Raw genomic sequence first — 4,399 nt, 5'->3', positions numbered from 1 at the left:
CCAATCAAATGACTTCAGTCCCTTTATGACGTTGAACCCAGTGTGCGCTCCGGCGCTCTCAGAGAGAATTGACGAACGCCCCCGGAGACTCGGACAGTGAGCGGGTCACGTGTCAGTATGGAGGTGAGGGTCCGGGACCACCTGATTCTGACTGGTTATCAAGGACCCCAATTGAAATAAGCCAGTGGCTTTCTTGGGTTTTTATCCTTTTAGTTGACCTTGTATGTAATATGTACTTTCATGTACCTACTTCTGCAAACATTCTAATAAAGTTTTCAATCAATCAATCAAAACTGGTGGTCTCAGAACCAACACATACCTGGGCCTACAGGAGGCACGGAATAAACACGAGGAAAAGTGCTATACGAATAAAAGTTATTATTATTATTACTGTACTGTACTACAACACTACTTTACATTGTTACCTAGTTAACTACAACACTACTTTAAATAAATAATTTAATTAATTTTGCCATTTAGCAGACGCTTTTATCCAAAGCGACTTACAATTACGAATTACAGGGACATTCCCCCTGGAGTAACTGAGGGCTAAGTGCCTTACCCAAGGGCACACGAGTAGTGGTGTGGCTTCAGGCGGGATTTGAACTCACAACCTTCCGATCCCAAGTCCAACTCACTATCCACTAGACCACCACTACCACTACTTTACATTGTTACCTAGTTAACTAGAACACTACTTTACATTGTTACCTAGTTAACTACAACACTACTTTACATTGTTACCTAGTTAACTACAACACTACTTTACATTGTTACCTAGTTAACTACAACACTACTTTACATTGTTACCTAGTTAACTAGAACACTACTTTACATTGTTACCTAGTTAACTACAACACTACTTTACATTGTTACCTAGTTAACTAGAACACTACTTTACATTGTTACCTAGTTAACTACAAGACTACTTTACATTGTTACCTAGTTAACAAGAACACTACTTTACATTGTTACCTAGTTAACTACAACACTACTTTACATTGTTACCTAGTTAACTAGAACACTACTTTACATTGTTACCTAGTTAACTACAACACTACCCAGTGAGCAATAGACGTCTTTTCAACCTCGCGTCTACAATATAAACCAATATAAACCAGCTATATTACGGCTATATTTTCTACTTATCTTAAATGCATGAAAACCGTTATTAAACCCCTCTAAACTGTCAGAATACGTCCCAGACGTCATGTAGTATGAGATTCCATGTAGTCTAGCATAGTTATTCATGCGGAAGTGGTGGTTTAAATTGTGTCTATACTTCGCTGTCCTTTAACCCAGATAAATGCGGTCTGTGTCTAAACCTGTTTTAGTCTAGCAGCACGTTGAGTTTAAATTAATACCCTAAACGCCTGTAGATTGTCAAAATATGTACCAGACCGTCATTTAGTCTGAGATTCCATGTAGTCTAGCATAGTTATTCATGCAGAAGAGGTGGTTTAAATTGCGTCTATACATCGCTGTCCTTTAACCCAGCTAAATGCGGTCTGTGTCTAAACATATTTTCTACTTATCTTAAATGCATTAAAATTCAGTAGGCTATAACAGGTCAAAACAACTAGACCAATACAAAACTAAAGAACAACCAAAAAAACATATTTTCCCCCAAAATAAAATGTGACAACAATCAATTTCATTAATGGGAGACCCTAATAAAATCATATCCTCAAATAATATCTTAAGAAATGTTAGAGTAAATTATTCAATAATGGCAGCCTGTTTCGTTTCAAGATGTATAAGAAAAGATATTTAATATTCTTCTGCAGAAGGAGGAAGTTTACAGGTCCGTCAGACGCATCTGAACGTTTCAAAGGTTCCTCCCAAAAGTGACAATCATTCATTATATGTCAGTATTTATACAATCAGATTTCCACAGGTAAGGGGTCCGCCCTCGGGTGAGGTTTAGACCAATCATGAGCAAGGGGTGTGAGTTTTGTACATGGATGAAGATGATTTTGATGAAGGTTAGGGGGGAATCGGCCCCCACTTTCTCCTAGGGAGACAAAGGTGAAAACGGAACACAATAGCCACAAACTGGTTCAGTCTGGTCCCAGAGCACCGGGTCTGGGCAACACAAAAAGCCCAAAACTGCTCCAGATGGTAGGGCAATCAGGTCTTTGTAATCATTTAAATGTGTCTTGTTGTCTTAGCCAATGTCAAGCTTAAAGTAGAGAAACTGGTTCTATTGTGTGACAACAGGAAATCATCTTCTACAGTCTGCTGCAGACATTCAACCCAAGATGATGGAGTTTGAATCTTAAATGTAGCTTATGTCCCCCACATACAATAATTTTCTCTCACATTCCACACTTTTTTAAGATGTAAACTCTTAAAACAAAAACAATTAGAAAAATATGGTTCAAAACATTTTTGGAGAAAGAATAATACAAAATCATCACAACCCAAAAATTCTAAAATTAACAACCAAACTTAAAATTAAGCACAGTACATCATACACAAGACAAAAAAATAAAATAATAATAATCCAAACGGCCGACGCCTTCTTGATTCTTGCATCTTCAATCTCTTCCTAATCGGTCGTTGTCTGTCAGTGTCATTGAGGTTCAGGCAGCGGCTGGACTCACAGGTATCTGTTGACAGATCCAACAATCAGAGTAATTTATCCTCGAAGCAAAATCTCTCATGATACTATGTGTCTTTCCTCCTTGAAACGGCCATGCTCTGATTTGAAGGCTCGGTGGTCCGGGCTGTTGAAACTGGAACACTGTCGTCGATGGTCGTTTGGTGGTTCTCTGCCGGGTCTCGTACTCTGGGGTTGTTTCCCTCTCTGGCGGGTCTGGCACCCTGGTGGCTCTGGTTCCTCCTCTGTCGGGCCTGGCACCCTGGTGGCTCTGGTTCCTCCTCTGTCGGGCCTGGCACCCTGGTGGCTCTGGTTCCTCCTCTGTCGGGCCTGGCACCCTGGTGGCTCTGGTTCCTCTTCTGTCGGGCCTGGCACCCTGGTGGCTCTGGTTCCTCCTCTGTCGGGCCTGGCACCCTGGTGGCTCTGGTTCCTCCTCTGTCGGGCCTGGCACCCTTATCGTCATCTCCTCTGTGTTCTCTGGTGGGTCTGGTAACCCTGGTCGTCGTTTCCCTGTCTGGTGGCCCTGGTTCATCCCTCAATCATCTGGCTGGATATTGCGTAGCACGCCGTCTCTGGATTCTGGTAAAACGGCTTCCACTCTGAAATATATATCACATTCTTGCCGTGGCAAAAATCAAGTGTATCTGCAATAATACAGGGCCACCACTGGTCTGTCTGAGGAGACAGTTAACAAATAAAAAAAAACTGCAACAGAATTTTATGTCTAATCAAACCAACATCTTAATATTAAAATAGGAAACGGTAGAACATTTTCATGTGATTTGAAAATCATAAACAAATGTGTCATGTTTTATGATGTCAAAATATACTTACTGAAAAATCATTCAAAAACAAGAAAAACCAGGGTTAATTGTTAATGAGTTAGTGGGAGTTAGCAATCAAAAATATAGTATTTTATGAGCCTCTGATATGACAGGCCACATGGTTCTTTTTTCAATACATCATGGTCTGAACAATGCATGAATACCAAACAGATCTATATAATTTTGGACAGGTTTATGCAAAAAACTCAAAGTGGAGAGTGATCAGTTCTCCCAGAGTTTCACACATAAACCTACCTTCTTGATAATATAAATAACTCTCAGGGTCTTTCTGCGCAAGAAAGCAGCTCCCCATGACTTGGGTTAGAAAATATAAAACCTTGCCTAATGCAAAAGAAAAATGTAAAATTAGAAAAACAGAAACTCAAAAACCGCTAGGGTCCCTTTTCACAACAAGAAAATTCAAAAACTCAACAATTTTCCTAAAAGTGTCGGAAAACAAGAACATTCTTAAACCATCAAAGATATACAACTGTACATGGAGAAACAACAATTATAGACTATTTCCTAAAATTTGCTGTTGTGGTGTCGGGCAGAATTTGTAGGAATGGTTGCCCCCACAATTATAACATGCAAAACCCTTATCACCCCACTGTCTGAAATTTGTTTGTGGCTGGCCATGCTGTTCTCTAGAACGTTTCTCTTGTCCTTCATAAAATCTAATTTGTGCAGCTTGTAGACGCACCTGATCCTGTGTAGACACTTTATGAGCCTCCCCCGCTATAGTAAGGTGTAATCTTTCTGCATGTTTACAGTGAGCTATCAAATTTTCTAGGGTCCCCGTCTCCCACCCAATGCAGGTCAGTCTCACTTGCTCACTCAAAGTCGGTCTTAGTCCATTTACCAGTGCAGGTTTCAGTAGCGTGGAGTAGTTATTATCATCCCGAGCTACACCACTGTGTAATATAATGATGATATATTGATACAAATATTTTTTGTTCTGGGGGGAATTTAA

The sequence above is a fragment of the Nansenia antarctica genome (genome assembly GCF_963989245.1).
Source record: "Nansenia antarctica genome assembly, chromosome: 2".
Classification (NCBI taxonomy): domain Eukaryota; kingdom Metazoa; phylum Chordata; class Actinopteri; order Argentiniformes; family Microstomatidae; genus Nansenia; species Nansenia antarctica.
Note: the sequence above shows the minus strand (reverse complement) of the source record.